We start from the raw sequence: 25,654 nt of genomic DNA on the forward strand, positions 1-25,654 counted from the left end.
TCTGTTAATGAACGCCTTGTTATGCGGCAACACCTCAAACACCTAAGCGTAACAGTTTGCCTGACATCACGTCTAAACTTATGAAATAGTTGTTGGGTAGAACTTGGGGAGACTAGGAGTCATTGTAACCTTTGAAGTTGTTTCGTAATACTTGTGGCGTTGGAACGGGACAGAGTCACGTGATAGTAATTGTGATGATTATGTAGATAACAAATAAGAAGAAGAAAAAAGGAGAAGAAGCGTAGAAATGGCAAGTGAACAAAAAGGAAGCAGTGAAGAAGAAGGTGTCCAAGAAAAGAAACTTGAGGGCGAGAAAGTATAAAAAAGGAATGGAAAAATAAAAATAAGATGATAATACGTAAAAAGGAGATGAATGCTGAAAAGTATGAAAAGAGACAAGAAAGGAAAAAATGAAATATGAAGATAGAGAGGACAGGAAGAAGAGGACGAGAAAAAAACAGAAAAAGAAAAGAGGAATAAAATAGAATCTGAAGGGAAAGGAAGATGAAGGAAAATGAGTAAAATAGAAAAGAGAAAGAGAAAAAGAATATGAAGATGAAATAAATGGAAGATGAAGAAAAATGAGTAAAATAAAAAAGAGATGGAGAAAAAGAATATAAAGACGAAATAGATGGAAGATGAAGGAAAATGAGTGAAATAAAAAAGAGAAAGAGAAAAAGACCACGAATGAAATAAATGGGAGATCAGGGAAAATGAATGAAATAAAAAAGAAAAGGGAATTATATACGGTACTATAGGCTATATATGAAAGGAAGGAAACAGAATATGAAGTTGAGGGAAAAATGTATAAAAATATGGAGGTAAAGATAACGGAATATGTAAATGAATGAAAGGATGAAGTATAAGAAATTTTAAGAAAGAAATAGAAGAATGGGAAAAAAAAGAAAAATAATGATGTACTGAAGAATATGATATGGAAAACATAGAGATAAATGATCATGCAGAAGATAATATGAATAATGAAGAGAAAGAAATGAAGATGAGTTTGAAGAGGACGGAGAGAAAGACATTGAAGGTGGTGTTAATAGAAATGGTTATGTCAAAAACAAAGAACGTGACAATGAAGAAATCATGAAGATAACAGTGGCATATCATAGGAGACGAGAACGTTTAACATGAGGGGAATATTTAGGATCATGGAGATGGTGTTGAATATCAGTCCACCGCTGTGGAGTAACGGTTAGCGTGCCTGACTGTGAAGCGAATAGGCCCGAGTTCAAATCCTGGTTGGGACAAGGTATCTGGTTCAGGTTTTTTCCGGGCTTTCCCTCAACCCATTAAATGCAAATGCTGGGTAATTTCGGCGCTTGAACCTGGACTCACCTCGCTAACATTGTCACCTTCACCTCACTCAGACCCTAGATAAACATAGCGGTTGATAAAGCGTCGTAAAATAATTAAACAATTGTGGAATATTGTAGTGCTTACTATCTCGTTTAATACTATAAAAATTTATTTATTTATTTATTATTGTTAGTAAGTTTAAAATGAATACAAGTTAATAAATACAATGAAAGATAATCTAGCCCACTCCTGAATGAGTAAGACTTGTGCTTAGAAGGGGATTCCAATACTTGCTTACTTACTTACTTACAAATGGCTTTTAAGGAACCCGAAGGTTCATTGCCGCCCTCACATAAGCCCGCCATCGGTCCCTATCCTGTGCAAGATTAATCCAATCTCTATCATCATACCCCACCTCCCTCAAATCCATTTTAATATAATCCTCCCATCTACGTCTCGACCTCCCTAAAGGTCTTTTTCCCTCCGGTCTCCCAACTAACACTCTATATGCATTTCTAGATTCGCCTATACCGTACGTGTTACATGCTTGCCCGTCTCAAACGTCTGGATTTAATGTTCCTAATTGTGTCAGGTGAAGAATACAATGCGTGCAGTTCTGTGTTGTGTAACTTTCTCCATCTATTCCGAGGCTTATTGTAGGGATTCGTAACAAGCTGTTTTTACGGTGATGGGTTGTTAGCCCTTCGCCCAACCCCTAAGCTGGAGGACCACCCCTTATCGGCTGTCCACGACTGCTTATTCAATATATTCGCAGCTACCCTCCATATCTGGAGGCCGTCTCCTCTATCCGCAACCTGAGGACGCGCCATGCCGTGGTGATAGGGACCCACAATACATGGTGGATTCCAATACAGACAAAAATAAAATAAAAATTGAGAGTGAATACAGATTAAATAGTGTTTAATATGTTTAAACCCAAACTATAAATCCAATACAATTTTTTTTATTCTGTTATTAATTTGGAGAGGATTCGAGGTTGAAATATTATTGGAATAAAATTTGTTTAATAATCTGGGACCTTGACTCATGCTATGATAAAAAGCTGCATTGGTTTTACATTTTGGTTCAGACAAACGCAGAGAATTCATATTTTTAGTTCTATATTTATGTATATACCTTTCAAAGTTATTAAAATTTCTATAAAAATATTTTAATAAAATAAAATAATACATTTGTTTAATGTTGAAAACTTTGAAATGTTGAAACAACAATTCAGTTGGGTAATCTTTCTGCTTTTTTAAACAAATTTTTAATACTTTTTTCTGTAATAAAATTAACGGACAAAGGTTGGATTTATAAGTTCCACCCCAATTTATAATACCATACATAAATATAGATTGAAATAATGCTAAATAAATTACACGTAAACAGTTAATTGACAAAATATTGATTACAATAAAAAAATAATATAATGTTTTACGTAATTTATTACAAATATAATGAATACGATTATTCCATTTTAAATGATTGTCAATAATTATACCTAAGTATTTAACCTCATTAACTTCATTAATAACTGAACAATTGCAATTTATATCGGAACAATCTGAATTACTTACTTACTTACTTAGTGGCTTTTAAGGAACACGGACGTTCATTGCCACCCTCACATAAGCCCGCCATTGGTCCCTATCCTGAGCAAGATTAATCCAGTCTCTATCATATCCCACCTCCCTCAAATCCATTTAAATATTATCTTCCCATCAACGTCTCGGCCTCCCCAAAGGTCTTTTTCCCTCCGGCCTCCCAACTAACACTCTATATGCATTTCTGGATTCGCCCATACGTGCTACATGCCCTGCCCATCTCAAACGTCTGGATTTAATGTTCCTAATTATGTCAGGTGAAGGATACAATACGTGCAGCTCTGCGTTGTGTAACTTTCTCCATTCTCCTGTAACTTCATCCCTTTTAGCCCCAAATATTTTCCTAAGAACCTTATTCTCAAAACCCTCAATCTCTGTTCCTCTCTCAAAGTGAGAGTCCAAGTTTCACAGCCATACAGAGCAACCGGTAATATAACTGTTTTATAAATTCTAACTTTCAGATTTTTTGACAGCAGACTAGATGACAAAAGCTTCTCAACCGAATAATAACAGGCATTTCCCATATTTATTGTGCGTTTAATATCCTCCCGAGTGTCATTTATATTTGTTACTGTTGCTCCAAGATATTTGAATTTTTCCATCTCTTCGAAGGATAAATCTCCAACTTTTACAGTCGACCTGGTTGACGAGTTGGTATAGCGCTGGCCTTCTATGCCCAAGGTTGCGGGTTCGATCCCGGGCCAGGGCGAGGGTATTTAAGTGTGCTTAAATGCGACAGGCTCATGTCAGTAGATTTACTGGCATGTAAAAGAACTCCTGCGGGACAAAATTCCGGCACATCCGGGGACGCTGATATAACCTCTGCAGTTGCGAGCGTCGTTAAATAAAACATAACATTTTCCAACTTTTATAGTTCCATTTCGTACAATATTCTGATCACGAGACATAATCATATACTTAGTCTTTTCGGGATTTACTTCCAACAATCTGAATTATGCATTTTAATTTTTAGTATATATGAAATTGGTTTATTAGCTTTATTATTTAAAGAAAATGGGATAGCTCGTTTTATCTCTATTAATTACAAGTGAATTTAAATCGAACCATTTTTTTTATTAATTCTAGCCTCAGTTTGCATTATAATAAGCGTCAGTCCAAGTTTTTCCACTAAAAAGTAAAACAGTATCATTAGTAATGGCAGTACAGTTGTGCTGTCTTTTGGATAGAGGGGCGATAGTAAGTTATATCGTGTAAAGAAATAAAGCAGCTTTTGAAATATATGCTTTTTTCCTGAGTATTTAGATTATTTTCTTTCCGCTTTTGGTCTGTTAACTCATCGCTCCTGAATAGTCTCTATAGTTTTTAAAAGGGACGTTGAACAAAGTCAAATTATGCTAAATAGCATCGTTTAAAGATCCTGATATGTGCAGCGCTGAATATGGGCGGAGATAATCTCATACCCGAAGCCTCACTGTGGCCGATAATAACGTGGTAGCACCCTTTCCAACCCTGAGTCGTTCCTTCAAAGCTTTTCGTTTTCTCCCCCCTCCCTTACGAGAGCTTAGCTTGATTTTGCTCCCGCACAGGTGGCTGCACTTGTTGAGGGTGGGCGCTGAAATGCAATCAGCATGGAAGGGAAGGGGGTTGGAACGACTTTTCCCTTGTGTAAAGCCTGAGGGCGAAGCAGGGGTGTGCAGTGGTGCTCGTTGTACGCTGTCCCTTGAGGAACAATCCCCCCACGTAGTTACCGCAGCCTCAACGTGGGTGGTTCTTGCTATACTCTCTCGCACCTTGAGTGTTGACTGACGAAAAACTTGTGATGTCCATTGCGACGTTGCCTGGTTGATATCAAACTATTCGTCGAAATTTAGCTTACCAATCGAGATAAATTTTAAATGGTAGCCGATTGGTCAAATCTAGAGCGAGGTTATTTTCTTGCTGTCCCGCAGCTAAAGGCTAGTTCACAATAAACCGGAAACGAGAATCGGAACGAAAACGGTAAAATTGTTAAAATGTGTACATTTAAATATGAGCATTCACAATTAACGAAAAGCTTGCCGGAGCCCGGGATCGGGAACGGAGAGTTGGCCAAGTTTCAACTTCGGCGTTCACGTTTTCGATCACAGCCCACTAGATTCATTCTATTGCCATCTAAAAGCTATTTTGTCGTATAATATTTTGTAGCAAGAAGACCGTGACATAACCTATGCATTATTTTGTTCTGTGCTTTGCATCATGGAGCAAGTTTTATTTGATGAGATTCTAATATTGAGTGTTGAGGAAAATCCTCACGTTTGCGATAACCGGCGCACCTCATATAAAAATAAGAAATAGCTGCATCTTTGAACACCGATCGTAAGTGAATCATATTTTATTGCTGTAGTCGACGTGGTTGGCGAGTTGGTATAGCGCTGGCCTTCTATGCCCAAGGTTGCGGGTTCGATCCCGGGCCAGGTCGATGGCATTTAAGTGTGCTTAAATGCGACAGGCTCATGTTAGTAGATTTACTGGCATGTAAAAGAACTCCTGCGGGACAAAATTGCGGCACATCCGGCGACGCTGATATAACCTCTGCAGTTGCGAGCGTCGTTAAATAAATCATAGCATTTAGCATTGCTGTATTGGTTGCATTACACACTACATATTCATGCTTCAATTCAATAACTACTGTTGTGTTCATTTTTGTTCTATTACAAATGTTTCTTCTGTAATTATTTTACGTTATGGTAGACTTAAAATAGGTTGTGATAATAAAGATGCATGGGCATATTTATAGTACCGTATCTAATGAAATGTTTCAGTTGAAATTTCGAAGTTGGTTAACTATGTTTATGTTGGCTGCCTTGTGCTCATGAGAGAACGCCATTGATCAATTATACAGTACACAAATAACATCAGAATGCGTAATATCGACTTTACATATCGTTATTGACATGGATATCGATATGCATAGTCGTCTACGTTCTCGGTTTATTGTGAATAAAAAATTTTCATATTCACGTCCTCTGCTTCTCGTTTTCATTCTGGTTCTCGTTCCCGGTTTATTGTGAACCAGCCTTAACTGTTTTGCGTGGCCGGCAGGTCAAGCGACGCTCCCGAGAATAATAGAGTTTTCACACTCTCTTGGTCCGCTAAACGGTTAACGCTATGTTGACGTCAGTAGTGGCGTATTTTGTGACGTCTGTGTATATATTTATTCTCACTGCAAATGGATGAATATCCGGTGGCAGTAGTAACTAATTACACTCAATAATGACAGTAATAAATTAATAATAATAATAATTAATACTAATAATAAATAATAAAATAATACTATTAGAATAATAATATTAACGAGGAGCATCCTAAATTAAGTGAAGCACGATCACTTAAAATGCCATTTAAATTAAATAAAATTTGTTTCTTAACCTTAAGTTCAAACTAAAACCCACGAGTATGATACATGCACAAGTATCCGCTGACAACTCACTGCAATGGAACTACGACACATTTCACTGACACTATCCTGATTTCACTAACACTTCAAAAGCATTTCACTGTTCAAATACTTTGCACTGCCACTATAAACTATGAAACTTCACTGAAACAAACACACTTCACTGAGACAAGAGACTTCACTGACACAAGACACTTCACTGACACAAGACACTTCACTGACACAAGACACTTCACTGACACAACACACTTCACTGACACAACACACATCACTGACACAACACACTTCACTGACACAACACACTTCTTCACTGATACAACACTTCAAATAACAAAACATCAATTACACCCTTTAAATAGTGTGTATAATAATATACTACCATCTATTACTCCTTAAACCTATTTTAATACATTTTTGGTTATGCAAATCTAGTCTTTCAGGTAAAGCTCCCTGTAAAGGAGAATTGAATAATTTCAAGGGAGAAATTGTTCCGGGCCGGGTATCGATCCCGGGACTTCTGGTTGAACGTACCAGCGCTCTACCAATTGAGCTACCCGGCAACTCCACTCGACATCGCCTCAACTTTTCCCTTTATATCCACACAACTCGCGTGGGCTGACGAAACGCCAGAGACCCACATCGAATGCACACAATCTCTGTGTGACTTGGAATTGTGGTTTTCTGTTAACGTACACGGTGACGTATATATTATGCAAATCTAGTCTTTCAGGTAAAGCTCCCTGTAAAGGAGATTTGAATAATTTCAAGGGAGAATTGTTCCGGGGCCGGGTATCGATGCTGGGGCTTCTGGTTGAACGTACCAGCGCTCTACCAACTGAGCTACCCGGCAACTCCACCCGACACCGTCTCAACTTTTCCCTTTATATCCACACGACTCGCGTGGGCTACGAAACGCCAGAGACCCACACCGAATGCACACAATCTCTGTGTGACTTGGAATTGTGGTTTTCTGTTAACGTACACAGTGACGTATATATTATGCAAATCTAGTCTTTCAGGTAAAACAGAGAAATGGTGGCAGTTCACTGTGCAGTCATGAAGCGTTTCCCTCATAACTTATAAACTCGTTAACTTTTTCATGTTCTCTCTCTTTTATTTTATTACTGAAACTCATGTTTACAATATCATGCTCTTTCAACTACATTCCTTAATAAATATATTTTTTTTATTTTGTGTTAGAAGAAAGTACTGATACTTGACCATTTTTTAAATGAATTTATTTTTTATTAGACAATCTATCAAAGGTAGAGAAGTGATCTTGCATCATATTGTAGATATGACATTCATAAATACATACAAAATATTTCATCACAGAATGTTGGATAGTTTTTGAGTTACGTGGGAAATGTTTCTTCATTGCACAGTGAAATGAATTTTGAAGAAAAAAAAATAAATATTTTTTTTAAATCGTAAAAATATTTTTTCATATAGCACAAGGACAATGTTTTACACATGCCAATTTTCATTATTGTACAGGATACAGTAATGGTGGAAAAAATGTTGAATATTTCCAAAATTTTACTGCTGTAAGATGTACCTAACCCCTTAAAGCAGTTTTGCTAGATAAGTGTGCGCCCAGCCTTAAAAAAGTTTACTTATATCATGATATAAGATAAGAAAATACTGACCTTAAAATCACTGAAATTTTTATGAAAAAATTAAGCAACAACAAAATTGAAGCAGTGAGATCAATAACTATTCAAGTCCACTTCCGTTCATTATTTTTTTTGCAAATTTGAAATTAAATTTAGGATATTTCTACAAGTGTTACGACTTTAAAAGGTGGTATGCTACCTTGTCTTGATCTCTAAAACAACCAGAAATATTACGTGCAAAAAATAATAATTAGGTAAGAAATAAAAAAAAGTTTTTTGCATTTTTCTCGAAACTTGTGTAAAAAATGGACTTGAATTATTATTGATCTCACTGCTTCAATTGATGATATCTTGAAGCTAAGTTTCATAAGGGAAACAGTTTCCCACTAAAATATCCTTGTAAATAGGATGTATACAGGGTGATTCAGACCACCCGTAACAGTAATTTATTTCGGAAACTAGTGCATGAAAATTTTCGAGGCAAAAATATTTATAACTAAACCACATGTGAACTTCCACTAGAACTTGATTTCATCAATCAGCTCTAACAGGAAGTAGGGTCAGTGGCGTATCACTTTAAAATTTCAAATGAGTGCCGGGTCAAATAGGGTACCATTTGATAGAGCTCTTCAAAACAAACAACTTTCATAGGAAACGTTTTTATTACTTCCTACTCTGCCAGTGACTTGACCACGCCGAAGTATTAGGAGTCACTGACAGTGTTAGAAGAAGAGTACAGGTGTGTGCTGCTCAGAACGGCAGATAGTTTGAAAGTTTATAAAAAATGTATGGAATTGTCAAGCCTTTCAGTAACATGTCAACATTAATTGTCTTGTTTACATTTTCGTATTGTAACATTTCTCAATATTGATGACATTGTTTTTTTGTACGTTTTCTCATTGAAAGAGTATGAATTAATAAAAACGTTTCCTATGAAATTTGTTTGTTTTGAAGAGCTCTATCAAATGGTACCCTATTTGACCCGACTCCCATTTGAAATTTTAAAGTGATACGTCACTGACCCTACTTCCTGGTAAGGCTGATTGATGAAATCAAGCTCAAGTGAAAATTCGCATGTGGTTTAGTTACAAATATTTTTGTCTCGAAAATTTTCATGCACTAGATTCCGAAATAAATGAGTTACGGGTGGTACGAATTACCCATTGCCTTTTCGTACGTTTTCTCATTGAAAAAGAAGGAAATAATAAAAACGTTTCCTATGAAAGTTGTTTGTTTTGAAGAGCTCTATCCAATGGTACCCTATTTGACTCCCATTTGAAATTTTAAAGTAATACGCCACTGAGAGAGCTGATTGATGAAATCAAGATCAAGTGAAAGTTCACATGTGGTTTAGTTATAAATATTTTTGTCTCTAAAATTTTCATGCACTAGTTTCCGAAATACATGACTGTTACGGGTGGTCTGAATCACCCTGTATATTGTAGACAAGGGTTTAAATAAAAATCATACTTCTTGTCTTATGATTTTAAAACTTTGATGGCATTTCCTACTCCTCACGGAATGACCCACAGCTACTACCACAACAGATTTCACCAACTCTGTTACTATCACCATCACTACCACTGTTACCAATACCGAACCAACACTATAAGTACAACAAGTATCATCATAATCCACATCATCTTCGTCACTGTAAAAGCCGCAGCGTCTAAGAATTGCTGTTCCCGCCATGCCTATGGGGTGAATGCAAGTTAGCCCATTCCTATGTGGGGATGCAAATGAGTATAGCAAACAGGCAAGGAGAGAGGAAGGGAGCTGGGGACCATCTGAACAATTCGTCAATCAACACAAAGCCGAAGAAAGCTCCCTTCACCCCAGTCCTGCTTAAATAACTTCATTACCCACCGCAGTATTGACAGTTTCTTAAGTGAGCAGGCCAGCTGACGACGAGGGGATCCAGCCTCAGCTGTCACGTGTTGGCACCGTGGCATGGTGCCAAAAATTGTGTGTGGTCGACTTGGCACTGCACGGAGACCTACTGTACTTCTGAAAGAATATTTAGCTCTCGGAATTACATGCATTGAAAAACCACCTGTACATTATCAAAAAGGAACATTTACAAGAGATAATGTTTTGTCCGTGTTGCAAAGCTTTTAATTATCTCTAATCCATCTGTAGTAATTTGCTGATTGAATATCAGTTTGTACTTGCGTATGGAAAAGTGGAAATTTATATGAAAGTAAAGAAGGTGTTTGAATCAATGTCCATCTATGATTAGCAAGTAATAATCTATACTAATAATAAATCAGTAGCCGAAATTTTTCTGGTAATTTTCTATTTTCCAAAAATAATTTGTCATAACATACATAATTAACTACCCCGAAACCGAAAATCGCTTTTTTGACATTTTTGTTTGTATGTCTGTCTGTCTGTCTGTATGTTTGTTACCTTTTCACGCGATAATGGATGAACGGATTTCGATGAAAATTGGAATATAAATTAAGTTCGTTGTAACTTAGATTTTAGGCTATATGGCATTCAAAATACATTATTTAAAAGGGGGGTTATAAGGTGGCCTGAATTAAATAAATCGAAATATCTCGCTTATTATTGATTTTTGTGAAAAAATGTTACATATCAAAAGTTGCTTTAAACATAATTTGCGATAAGTTTTATTCATTGAAAAATTTTGATAGGACTGATATTTAATGAGATAAATGAGTTTTAAAATTAAAATAACTGCCATCTAAGGCCGTATAATGAAATAAAAAAACAAATGACTTCGTCTATAAGGGGCCTTGGACAGCAACAATCGAAAGCTATGAAAGATAGCCTACAGAGAATGTTTCTGTGTTTGTATGAAGTAATATCGGAAGCTAAATCAACCGATTTGTATAATTAATTATTATTTCACCATTGGAAAGTGTAGTTTCTCTAGATGGACATAATGATATAATGTTATTACAGTAACTTCTGATATGATATAATATAATGTAATATAATATAATATATGTAATGTAATATTATATAATATAATTTAAGTTATTTGAAGGGTTCAGAACCATAGTGGGCCAAACGCCATTTACTGAATACGTAGAAAACAAGGGTTAAAATTATTACCATTATTCAATGGAAACCTATAACAAGTAAAATAAAGTATACACATTAAATCTAAAAGATGTCAATGTTCATTAAACTATGGTTGCATGTAATAAAAATTAGAAACATGTTAAAGGAATTGTCATTGCACCAATGAGTGGTCTCTGGACCAAAATGATCGCCTTTTAATTATTTGGATGCAATTTAAATTAAGTAACATATTAAACGATTTATCCTTCTATCAAACACGAATGTTCCCTGAATCAAACGTCCTATTTTAATTATGTAATTACTTTATATTTATTTCTAACGGGTGCAGCGGAGCGCACGGGTACGGCTAGTAATAATAATAATAATAATAATAATAATAATAATAATAATAATAATAATAAGAAGAAGAAGAAGAAGAATACAGTAGAGCGTAGACACAATGAAAACGTAGACACAGTACAGGTAACGTGCGGGCGAAGGACGAGCCGTACGATAACCACGAGGGATGCACAAGGTTTTAGTTACAACATTTATGGCAGAGTATTAATTGAAATTATATTTTCCAAAAGCACACAAAACAGAAGAACACAAATTGTATAACGTTATCATACAAGTCACTAATACCACAAGGAAAGCCTGGAAAGCACTACATTTCTCTATGCGTTTTCTGAAGAAATCTAACCGAAAGTCAAAAGAATTAGCATACAAACCCTCGTTCGCCCAATTATGAAATATGGAGCAGTAGGTTGGGATCCGTACAGACAAAACCAAATCGATTCAATAGAAAAGGTCCAACGCAAGGCAGCAAAATATGTCAAAATGGAGAACGGACATGGTGAGGAGATAGTGAAAGATTTAGGGTAGGAACTTCTCAAATCAAGGCGACGGAAAACCAGACTCACCGCATTGTTTAAGGCACAAATGGGACACAAAGCGTGGACCGATATCAATGCTAGATTAGCAACACCATCATACTTAGGAAGGGCTGATCATATTAGGAAGTTTAAATATAGAAAACAAAGAACGGACGTGGCAAAATTTTCCTTTGTTAACCGCACAATAGTAGACTGGAACAGCTTACCTGCGGCAATCTTTCAGGGTGGTCGTCTTAAAATCAATACATTTAAGGAAAGGTTGAGAAGATTAGACTGAAAATGTAATTGGAGGTGCAGTGTAATTATTTAAGTTATGTCATGTAACTAATTGAGTTGATATATAATTAAGTTGATATGTAATTAATTAAGATGATATGTAATTTAGTTGATATGTAAATAAATTAAGGTGAATGTAATTAATTAAGATATGTAATTAAGTTAGTATGTAATTAATTAAGGTGATATGTAATTATTTAAATTGGTAATAGTTGGGTGAAATAGAAGTACTTATAAGTTAGATTTACTTTTGCTTATCGTAGGCGTTATTATAGACTAGCTTTTATTTATAGTCCTAGGTTTATTGCATTTACTATTTAAAGATTTACGTTTATTTTATTTTATTTCATTTACGTTTATTTTATTTTATTTCATGTAATTGTAATTATTGTATATTATATATCACTGCCACCGGGTGTATACCCAATTAATTGTAGTGTTAATAAATACATACATACATATACACGTTTTAACAAATAAACAATTGTAACGTTGAAATAATTCAATATAACAAATCAAATTTTGCTACTTATATGATGTTGCTTTCAAGCAGCATTTTTTACGGCCATGAAGTTCATTCTCTGTATGACTAACATAATATCACCGTCTTCTGTGGCCGAATTAACAAAACTACAGCATATTGATCTGAAGTGACAACACTATTTCCTAAACGTAGGCTAATTATCCCTTCTCAAAGTTCAATTTATTCAGGTACTGTGTCTGAATAAATTGAACTTTGAGAAGGGATAATTAGGCTATGTACTGTGCCTGAATAAATTGAACTTTGAGAAGGGATAATTAGGCTATGTACTGTGCCTGAATAAATTGAACTTTGAGAAGGGATAATTAGGCTATGTACTGTGTCTGAATAAATTGAACTTTGAGAAGGGATAATTAGGCTATGTACTGTGCCTGAATAAATTGAACTTTGAGAAGGGATAATTAGGCTATGTACTGTGCCTGAATAAATTGAACTTTGAGAAGGGATAATTAGGCTATGCACTGTGCCTGAATAAATTGAACTTTGAGAAGGGATAATTAGGCTATGCACTGTGCCTGAATAAATTGAACTTTGAGAAGGGAGAATTATGTATGATATTTCAGTTATAACATACAGCGCATACTCAGTAAAACACTGCAATATTAAAATTCCTTTGCAGAACGAAAAGTTACATTTGTTCGGATCAAATTTATGCATTTTTAAAGGAAACAAATAAAATTATTTATTATCATAATACACTGCTCTCTTTGTTCATGCTAATTCAATTATTTGACCTTCCAATAAAAGTCGATTAATGTATTTATTAATTGACTAAACACATTGGGAATTAAATCAATGGCTTTCCCAAAACACGCTACGAAATTGTTCATATAAAACAATTTTTATCTCGAAAAAGAAGCGAAAACTATCAAAATTGTATTATACTTTGTTTGTTTGAAATATCTCAAAGAACAACCCCTGAAATTAATGACATTACTTACGGCTCTTTCTGTTTGTACTGTATATTATGTATGATGAAATACACGACTAAAAGATAAACATTTAAGAAATTGATTCTTGCGGTTGGTAACTTAAAGTGTGTTAGAGTTGTGTTCTAATAGTGCTATTAAATATGAGATGATAGTTTTTACCCAACTTACTTACTTACTGGCTTTTAAGGAACCCGGAGGTTCATTACCGCCCTCACATAAGCCCGCCATTGGTCCCTGTCCTGAGCAAGATTAATCCAGTCTCTACCATCGCAAAAATTACAACGTGTTCATAATTCTTGTGTTCGCTTCGTCTGCGATGTCCGTCGCGCTGACCACATTACCCCATCCTTTCAAACTCTAAACTGGCTACGGCTCAACGAACGTAGAAATTTTCATTCTCTTGTTCTCCTTTTCCAAGTCCTTCACGCTTCTACACCTACCTACCTTGCCTCCCGTTTCAGTTACCTGTCATCATATCATAATCTCTTCACACGCACGCAAAATAGCCGCATACTAGCCATACCAACACATAAGACATCATCGTATTCATCATCATACACAATCTCGCTCTCGCGCTTGTGGAATACCCTACCCAGTGACATCAGAGACTGTCGGAATTTAGTAGCGTTCAAAAGCAAGCTTATTAAGCATTTTCTTACTGCGTAGAGTAGGTTTAATTTTTACTTAATCAATAAAAGAAATGCTTCTCTCTTCTTAACTTTTACAATAAATTGTCTAGCTTTTATTAATCAGTTAATCTTTTAGTACTTTGATTTTTATTGTATTTGTAAATTTAATATTAATTGTAATTATAATTGTGATTGTATTCTTAATATTGTAGTTGTAATCCCCTGGTAGAGGGGAAGAGAAGGCCTGATGGCCTTATCTCTACCAGGTTAAATAAATAAATAAAATAAAAAAATCATATCCCACCTCCCTCAAATCCATTTTAATATCTTCCCATCTACGTCTCGGCCTCCCCAAAGGTCTTTTTCCCTCCGGCCTCCCAACTAACACTCTATATGCATTTCTGGATTCGCCCATACGTGCTACAGTTTTTACCCAACATTGATAAATATATATGTGAATAATATTTACTGTCAATGATTCGATACTACCATACGTCACTAGGCAGATTAGCTAATGCAAATTTAACAGTATGAGAATTTTATGTTTTTAATACATAAACTTTAGAGGAGAAACATCTGCGTACAGTTGTAGTTTCTTATTTGGCTGTACTCTTTTGTTTTTAAACATTATAATACCATTTTCATAGAGAATAAGTTTACGCCTCAAAAGGGCTTAAAAATTTACCCGTTATCAGATCGCCTTAAGAGGATAATCCCCATCTTTGCGTTTGTTTCTGAAAGAGGTCGTAAAAGTGAGATAGTATTAAGCCGTCCGTGTTCTTGTATAAAAAGTTAATTTCACTTCTTGACTTGGGGATCTTCTTGTCTTACTCGAGGGGAACACGTCGTATAGTAGTTTTTAATCCACTTTATGCCCTGTCGACCCTCCTCTTTCTTTGAGCTGTCTCGGGACATGCTGTGAAGGAAATAAAGAGAATATGATACATAAGCATTTTATCATTGCAGCGGAGTTGCTACAAAGCGAGCGAAATTACTAGCACACCCCTTCCATCAGAGCTATAGGTCTACCAGATAACGTCATCATCGAAACCTTGGCTTATAAGTAAACTACGTGTTGCATAGCCTATATTTATTTATTCTGGTATAGTTAAGGCTATGAGGCCTTCTCTTCCACACTACCAGAAGTAAAGTATATCGTTCTATATCGTGTGCAAATAATAATAATAACAATAATAATAATAATAATAATAATAATAATACTTGCAAATGGCTTTTAAGGAAACCGCAGGTTCATTGCCCGCCATCGGTCCCTGTCCTGTGCAAGTTTAATCCAGTCTCTATCATCATATTTCACCTTACTCAAATCCATTTTAACATCCTCCCATCTACGTCTCGGCCTCCCCAAAGGTCTTTTTCCCTCCGGCCTCTCAACTAACACACTATATACATTTCTGGATTCACCCATATGTGCTACATGCCCTGCTCATATCAAACGTCTGGAATGAATGTTCCTAATTATGTTAGCCGAAGAATACAATGCGTGCAGTTCTGCGTTGTGAAACTTTCTTCATTCTGCTGTAACATCATCCCTCTTAGCCCCAAATATTTTCCTAAGCACCTTATTCTCAGAGACCCTTAATCTCTGTTCCTCTCTCGAAGCGAGAGTCCAAGTTTCACAACCATACAGAACAACCGGTAATAAAACTGTTTTATAAATTCTAACTTTCAGATATTTTGACAGCAGACTGGATGACAAAAGCTTTTCAACCGATAATAACAGGCATTTCTCCTCAGTATCATTTATATCTGTTACTGTTGCTACAAGATATTTGAATTTTTCCACCTCTTCGAAGTATAAATCTCCAATTTTTATATTTCCATTAGGTAGAATATTCTGATCACGTGACATAATCATATACTTTGTCTTTTCGGAATTTACTTCCAAACCTACCTCTTTACTTGCTTCAAGTAACATTTCCGTGTTTTCCCTAATCGTTTATGAATTTTCTCCTAACATCTTCACGTCATCCGCATAGGCAAGCAGCTGATGTAACCCGTTCAATTCCAAATCCTCTGTGTTATCCTGAACTTTCCTAATGGTATATAATAATAATAATAATAATAATAATAATAATAATAATAATAATAATAATAATAATGACAATGACAATGACAATATTCTTCTTTCTGTTCTTATCTTCAAGTATTTAGGCTTTCGCCTGTTACGTCTCAGATATCTGGTTTTTCCATTACTTTTTTTTTTCGATGTTGATATTTTGACATTGTATGTTTCCATGACCTTTTACATTTCGTATGTTCCTTTCTGTAAGGAATTCTCATCATTGGCTACAATTCCTTAATCATCATATATTTTTGTCCTCCCCATGTCAAAACTATAATCACCTGATTTACCTTTCCACTCTCTTAGATATTCGTCAGTATAGCCTATAAATTAAAAAGGACAGGGGATAAACTGCAACCTTGTCTCAACCCATGGCCTTACCCAGAAATACATATCTTTGATCATTTATACATGCTCCTAATTATCTTTATCAAATGATTAGGCATTCCTTTATTTTTAAGAATATCGAAAAGAATGCTGCTATTCACAGTGTCAAAAGCTTTCACATAGTCTATGAATAATATGTGCGTTTCTTTGTTTTATTTACTATGATGTTTTTCTATTATTTATTTCAAAATAAAGATGTTATCTGCAGGAGATTTCCTGATCTAAAACCACCAAATAATATTCTTCGACAATAATACCTTGATTCTGTAGTCATAAAATATTAGGTCTACTATTAAAGTTGATTAAAATTTCCCATAGTTCAGTGCACATACATTGTCATCAAAAGAGGCAATTTTTACAAAACAATAGTTTACAAATGGCAAAAAAAGTATGATTTTGTACGTACTGAGAACCTGAAGAATCCAAAAAATGTGGAAATAAATAGGCAACATGGTGCCATTTAAAAAAAGAGACTCATTGATACATCATTTTTAAATGAAAAGCATAGTATTTGAAAACATGTTCAAAATATTCCTTCTTTGATACCCTACAACTTTTGTATAAATAGTTTCTTCATAAAATTAGAAACAAGAAAGGTACGAGCATTGTTCCATACTTTTTACTCATCCGGTATAAAACTTTCGAAAACCCGAACAGTAAAATTGCGGTACTAGTAACTTTAAACATCGAGAATTAGTAACTGATGAGTCATTATTTCGTCTTTCGAGAAACAGGCCGTATGTGAAAGAAGTAAAAAAAGTTGAATTCTGAATTCAATAAAACGCTTACTTTTATTGTTAAAGCGTAATTGATTAGAACAAAAGAGTAACTACAGAAAACAAACGAACACTTATTATGAAATAAATGACTCTGGAAATTAAAAACAGAAGCACAACACAGGTACAGGAAATTGCCGTTCTTGTCCTGGTAGCAGTTCGTTGCGTGCCGGTTTGGCTGGGATAGTTTTAAACGTAGCGTAGCTGTCCGCGCGTTTGTTGCTCGAATGGCACGGAGACTCCCCCGCATTGTCTGCCGTCGCTTTTGTTTCAGCTGCAACACTCTCTTGTCAGCCAAATGATTTTCTAGCTGCTAAATTATACGTGTATATATATGCACAAATCTAAATGAGAACTCGTTTAATAAATGTTCGTCTCATTCCTCTGTGAGTAATATCAAAACAATGGCGTCTGCACCTCTCTGTTCCTCGCAACCTGGCAGCAGCCTCAGCCCTTCGCTGATACTCCAGCTAGCTTTCCTACGTATTTATTACAACACCCGTAACTGTATCTTTGAAATCTCCTGTCTGGACAGTCGGTTTATATTATGTTGTGCCACCGGCGTAGCTCAGGCGGTAACGCGTTTGCGTGCTGATCCGGAGTTGCGCTCGGGCGTGGATTCGATTCCCGCTTGGGTTGATTACCTTGATTAAGTTTTTTCCGAGGTTTTTCCCAACGTAAGGCGAATTTCAGATAATCTATGGCGAATCCTCGGCCTCATCTCGCTATCATCAATTCAATCGACTCTAAATAAGCCAGTAGTTGATACAACGTCGTTAAATAGCCAAGTAATATGTTCATATTCTTGCAGTAAAAGATATTTTGAAGCTAGCAATATGCCTAACGCAGCGTTTTTTAAATTTGTTTATATTTACACACATGCATTTATTACAGATATACAGGGTGTTTCCGGGCTGGTGTTACAAACTTTCAGGGGTGATGGGGAATGCCACATGTATCAATTTGAGAAAGGAACCCTGGTCCGGAAATGACTGAGTCAAAAGTTATAAGCCAAAATAGTTGTGTGGAAATGGAATTGTAATTTCGCACCACGTGCCCTCCTTCCCTTAACCTTTGGAACAGTCGTGGGAAGACGATATGGGCCGGATGTGTCCTACGTGGGTACTTGTCGCGATACAATCTGTGAGCTTGTCTACTGTTCCCATTGGCTCATCCGTATTCGAAAATCAGGTCTGCTTATTCCGCTCTCTTGTACTCCTCCATTACACTAGGACTGATCGACTGGACACTGCAACTTGTACACATACACTGCTGTCTACAGACGTGCATATCAGGACCGACCATGTCCGTTACACATTACGCTATCTGCATTGCTTTAGTGTAGTTTCCTGTCCCCACCCCTCAGACAGCGCACTGAACGGAATACTGTAAGTAGACAACGTAAACAACGTCAGATGAATGCAGTATGTGTAAGATGTACAGGTAAATATACATAGATAAGGTGTACAGAGGAATAAAATTATTTCATTTCCCCATAACTATTTTTGCTTGTAACTTTCGACTCAGTCATTTCCGGATCAGGGTTCCTTATCTCAAATTGATACATGTGCCCTTCCCCATCATCCCTGAAACTTTGTAACACTAGCCCGGAAACACCCTGTATGCTATGTTCAGCGAAACATAATGCAGTTAAAATGCAATTTAAATTAACATAAACATAACTTAACACAATGTGTGTATCTTTATGTATATTTTTATTGAACAACATGCTCCACTACAGAGTTGTAGGACCTAATACATGTTTTTGGTTTTCGTGTGCTACAGTATTTATAGTCGAATTGTTGGATACGCTTAATGTGGTCTTTTCCTTTTTGGCTGACATTTACATGTATCTTGGCCTTCTATGTCCGAGGTTGCAGAGATCATTAAAAGACTTTTAGTATAAGTCAACGGGCGAACTCTACTGGGAAGTACGTAGACGAATGACTTGTGTCAAGTATCTGGGCATTAAATAAATAAATAAAATAAATAAATAGATAAAAATAGATGGATGGATGGATAGGTAGGTAGGTAGATTTAAAATAGATAGATAGATACATAGATAGGTACGTAGACAGACAGATAGACAGATAGATAGATAGATAGATAGATAGATAGATAGATAGATAGATAGATAGATAGATAGATAGATAGATAGATAGATGTAGATAGATAGATAGATAGATGTAGATAGATAGATAGATAGATGTAGATAGATAGATGTAGGTAGGTAGATAGATAGATAGATAGATAGATAGATAGATAGATAGATAGATAGATAGATAGATAGATAGATAGATAGATAGATAGATAGATAGATAGATAGATAGATAGATAGATAGATAGATAGATAGATAGATAGATAGACAGACAGATGTAGATAGGTAGATAGATAGGTAGGTAGGTAGGTAGGTAGATAGATAGGTAGGTAGATATATATATATATATATATATATATATATATATATATATATATATAGATAGGTAGATATAGGTAGGTAGGTAGATAGGCAGATAGATAGGCTGGTTGGCAGACAGACAGACAGACAGACAGATACTAGTCTTAAAATTTAACTGAAGAATGTTATTAGGGAATCTTTAGTGTATTATTATAAATATTCATGATTTAAATGTGTGTGTCACTATTGTATTAAGGCTGGTTGAGTGGAAAAGAAGGCCTTATGGCCTTAACTCTGCCTGCGAAAATAAAACATTCTATTCTATATCAGCGTAGTCTGCAAAACGTCTACCATATATGTTATAATTATGAATATAAGAATTCTGAATCAATATCTGTACTATGTTGGACGATTTCGTGATTTAAAATCGGGACCTCTCGAATGTGACTTCACTCTTTTTCCCATTGAGATACCTTGCTTGGTTATATGCTTATACCTTGATAGACCTACTGTAGACACTTCAATATGCCCGCTTGATTATTTATGTGAGTAAAAGCGATCTTTTTCGCATTCACTTTCTGTTATTATACAGGGACATAATTTTATTTTTACTTCAGTTTTTATTTTACGTGAGTTTTTTAATCTACTTCACTCTCACCCCCTCTACTAGTAAATTTACAACCGTCCTCCACACAGAACCAAGGCCGCGTATGCAGTCAAAGTCGCCTTACAGTAAACAGTACTGAGTTAGTGAGTATAGTACGTTCCAGAAATATGTTTGCGTTTTCCAGTGACGAAAGAGCTTTCAATATTGAATCATATTTTCGCACAGGTGCTGACGTCCGTTTGCCTACGTCGCATCCCAGTTTCCCCCACCCGCTTCTGCTCGCCCCTCTGTAAAGGCTAGTGGCTGGGCTGTCTTAGCTCTTTTCTGAACACAATTTCTGTTAGGAATTGGGCGTCTACGTAATATTATACAACTGTTTAAAATAACTTAAATAAAAGGGCCTCGTTAAGTAATTAACTGTCACGTGATTTTCCCCCTTTCTACGACCCTGCGACGAAACCACTTGGACGGACAGCAGATAGCATGTCTGAGTAATTTTGTCTTCTCGGATCGGTTAGAAGTGAAGATTGAATTTACAGTACGTAAGATACTCTTTTATAGAGTAGGTTGGCCTACATAATTATTTCAACATGTGTTACTAGTACGAAGGACGAAACTTGTAATTGGAATTAGGTACAATAGATTATAGTGCGATAATATGCACAAAAGAACTAATGCCTGTATCGAAATGAACGGCCACCATTTTCAAAAATGTGTTTAAATATCATATTATGATTACTTTTCAATTTAACTTCATTCTCTATATATTGTACGCTATTGTTAGACAGTATAATATACACTGCATCATGAATAGGCCTACGTCCGAATGGATAACTCAGTTCGTGAGTAAAAACACTTATTGTTAATGCAATATTGTATTTTGATTAAACAAAAACCTAATGAAAATTATCAAACTCAAAATCGTGATATTTCCTAGTTTACGCAAATGGATGAACTACTTTTCTTCCCTCCTATACCTAGTAGAGTGATTTGTTTGTGTTTTACGCCAATATCATCGAACTCCAGTTTGGAAGGGAATTGCAAACGGTGTTTCCGGTTCTCAACCGTTAATCCAAAGGTATAGCCAGGTTAATATTAGAAATGTTAGTAAAACTAAAATGATGTCCTTGTATATCTGCAGATACTCAACTTTGTACATCCTCAGGCCCTGCTGTCAAGTTGTGCAGAATAGAGGTTACATTCCGGGAGATGGCGGCGCGCACACACTCATTCCGGAAGTACACACAATAGTTGAAGTTCCCTACTCCTCTTTAAATGGATGTACGAGCTCCGTGATTCATTGAAGCAGAGGCTTCTCCCGGCTGACTTCAGACAATCGGTGATTTGACAGTCTTCCGAAAATCTCTCCGCCGACGCGTACAATAAACTCATGTTGCCCATGACAACTGCTGAATACATCAATGTACGAAGACCCTCTACGCTTAGGAAGCATCCTCGAAGATTTTCTATAGCACAGCTTCTTGAAGAAAACCAATACTTGTCTGTGAGTGGAATGAGGCTCATTATTGTAAATTGTATTATGTCCGCCAGTGAACAAATTTCTATTTACTGTGATTTCTTATTACTCTTGATATGATCTTCAATGCTGGTGATATAAATTGTATCTACCTTGCATAACAGGGATATAAAATAGTATTTTTTTCCACGTATTAATATTATAATATTTTTTATAATAATAATTTATTAATACATCTTGATTACACAACTTTTAACACTGTATCACTTCGGAATATGTATGGTATGTCTTTCTTGTGTTAAATTTCAACGTACCTCGTTTACATGTTTCGACCTATTTATGGGTCATCTTCAGAACTGGTCGTTGTTGCTCTTGGCGCCACTTGTTCTGTTTCCTGTGAGGGTGTGTTCTTGTGGTATAGTGTAGAGTCAAAGAGTGTGTGTTTTGAAGTTGAGTTGTGTGTTGAGTATTTCGTTGGGGTGTGTTTTTGTGTATCTGTATATTTCATAATAATAATAACAATAATAATAATAATAATAATAATAATAATAATAATAATAATAATATCATATAATAATTTATTAACTCTCATCTGAAATTAAATTTGCTAGCTGCGTGTTTGACTCTACGTGCACTGTTTCTAGTATAATACCATTTAATAATTTGAACGTTTTCTTTCATGAAATACATGTTCTCAGATTCACAAATGCAAAGGCTTCTATACATTCAATAGGTTATCTCATTTTTCATTAGCCAATCAAATGGCTAATTGGCTGATGACGCGCGAAGAGTCCATGCTCATTGGTCCTTTATTTTCAAATTGATAGCGACATCAGCGTATATTATAAACATAACCGCCTGAAATAAAAACATTACAACGGGTATAAACCAATTGTGTACGTATCATGGTATAATATAAATACGTTGAAAGTGTTTATACCGTGTATATAAAAGCTGTACTTACATTTGTCACTGCATTATTTTTCTGTATTTCTTAACAATTCGTCTGATCTCAGTGTCTGCCGTCCGTTTTCGTCTGCTAGTTTCCAGTCTTTGTTTATAAAAATTGTAACATTGAATGTTTTTTAATATCTCATTCTAAAGTTTGGAAAAAGGAGCATGTATCGGTAATGAAATGTCAGCCACACGTTCATTTACAATAATCATTATAACTCAACAATGAATAGTCACTGGAGGCTTTTATGATTAACCCACTGAATATGCTATAAGGACAAAATGTCATAAATCTTTAATATAAAATCAATATAATGAGAATTATAGTGAAAAAGCATTACTAGTATCAGTCGCTAACCCTTCACCCCTTTGGTATGCGATTGTTAGTATAAGTAGCATGATTATTTTGTTAATTGTAAGTTATCTACGACCCAGCAAAGATTACAAAAGAAAGAAAATAATTCGAAGGTTAACATAGATGAACCTAATCTAATTGTTATGCAAAGCTGGTATTAATGTAGGCTACTTATATAGGCCTACGTGATTTATTTAAACTTACCTGTAGGCTTTAACATTCTCGGTCGTTTCGGCTTTATTTTCATTAAAGCTGCTCGAAAATCAGGAACAAAATCGTCATTTCTAAAATGATCAGAGCATAGTCTACTTCTATCAGGATTGAATTTATCCTGTCTTTTGCACGCAATTACCCATTTTTTTCTAATTCCCAAATCTTTAGGAATGGTAAAGAAAGTCAACTCTTTATTTTTATCGTTAGAATTGTTGCATACCGCAACAGCACACCTTTGACCTGGCATAATGCATTTTAAACAACATAAACAAGAAAAAACACGAGATACTGCTTTGAAGCATTTGAGCTTTGGCGCGCTCAGCTATCTTGTGACGTCAGAATCGCTCTCCTTTCCCCGCCGATCCCTCGCCAACAAGCTCGATAATAATGTAACCTATGAGAAGTTTAGAAGCCTTGACCTATGAGAAGTTTAGAAGCCTTGTAACAAATTAACCATAAACAACAATATTCTTGCATTCAATTGTTTTTACTAATCCATGGCCAACTATGATCAGCAGGCATTAAAAATTAGTGCAGTTTCTGTGACGGGAGTATTTTGCATTATTTTTTAGATTTTTTTATCCCCAGTCAAAAATTGTTTTTAAAGGTATGATTAGGTACAAAATTTTTTCCTCTATGAAAAACTTTGACATTTTCTTCTATAATAATTAGGGGCGCTAATATAACAAAATATACATTTTAGCATTGAAATCTCCATGGTACCAAGTCACCACACTGTTTGTGTAAACAGACAGTTTCGCTCGCTCAGACTTGTCGTAACCAAGCTGTAACGTCATTGTGGTTTTGTAACATTTTATTTTATTGGGTTATTTTACGACGCTGTATCAACATCTCAGGTTATTTAGCGTCTGAATGAAATGAAGGTGATAATGCCGGTGAAATGAGTCCGAGGTCCAGCACCGAAATTTACCCAGCATTTGGTCGTATTGGGTTGAGGGAAAACCCCGGAAAAAACCTCAACCAGGTAACTTGCCCCGACCGGGATTCGAACCCGGGCCACCTGGTTTCGCGGCCAGACCGTTACTCCACAGGTGTGGACACGTTTTGTAACATGATTGGGTCTACTGGTACAATATAGTAGCCTATGTAGTATCAGGCCTTCTCTTCTCCTCTATTAAAGTACTATAACTGCAATATTAAGAATACATTAGAAATCACTTTCAAAATATGCTACGTGTATATGTGACCAGATTACCACGTCAATTGAATTCTTAAATATTCTGTGTCATAAATTCTGAAGTTGGTTAACTGTGTTTATGTTCGCTGGTTTGTTCTCATGAGAGAACGTCATTGGTCAATTATACACATATAACATCAGATTGCGTAATATCGACTTTACATATCGATATTGTCATACATATCGGCATGTATAACCGTTTCCGTTCTCGGTTTATTGTGAATAAAAAATCTTCACTTTCACGTCCTCCGTTTCCAATTCTCGTTCTAGTTCTCGTTCCCGGTTTATTGTGAACCAGCCTTAAGAGGTTGTTAAACATTTGGGGGGGGGGAAACATTTTATTTTTCTGGAGAAACTATTAACTTTTCACCAATACGATATTATAGTTTTTTGTTACATACAACATGAACTACTGGGTGTTCATTTCAAAGTGTGTCATGACGTCAATGTTGTGAGTCAGCGATTTGAAGCGAGTTTCAGCTTTTATGTCAGAGAAGTTGCCTATTAATCAAGGAGTTCAATCTGAACTTGATAACGTGTACGGTATAACTTGAACGTCGTAGCAACAGATGGCGGTCTGTAAAGTCTGTGTGCTACCATAACCTCTTTCGAACTGTGTTTTGCGCGAGCAAGTCGTACGCAGGGTATTTGTTATCATCGGTTGCGTACGGCAACATTCCACAATACAAATCAAATGCTCCGTGTCCATGTTGACCGTCGAAGTTAATGTCAACAAATACGTAAGTAATCGTCTTAACCCTCTCCACATATCCCGACAGTAAGAAAAAAAAACTCACCTCAGTAAGTGTTTCCAAACAGTACACATTCCTGCCACTACAGGCGTTACCGTACGTATCGGTACGTACTCTTCAGAATGAACGCCGTACTTGCTAGGCAACTTCTCTGGCACATAGGTAATACGCCTGTGCGGAAGTGTAGGAAGGCTGAATTCTCTAGGCTCAACGACTAGCCACAT

General features: G+C 35.8%; 1 protein-coding gene across 2 annotated transcripts in view; it reads right to left on the minus strand.

The window, feature by feature from the left end:
- The window catches only part of LOC138716166 (arylalkylamine N-acetyltransferase 1-like), a 34,666-nt gene that overhangs the window by 8,604 nt on the left and 408 nt on the right, over window positions 1-25,654 (minus strand). The gene's annotated exons all lie outside the window — the stretch shown is intronic.

The sequence above is a fragment of the Periplaneta americana genome, chromosome 16, assembly GCF_040183065.1.
Source record: "Periplaneta americana isolate PAMFEO1 chromosome 16, P.americana_PAMFEO1_priV1, whole genome shotgun sequence".
Lineage (NCBI taxonomy): Eukaryota > Metazoa > Arthropoda > Insecta > Blattodea > Blattidae > Periplaneta > Periplaneta americana.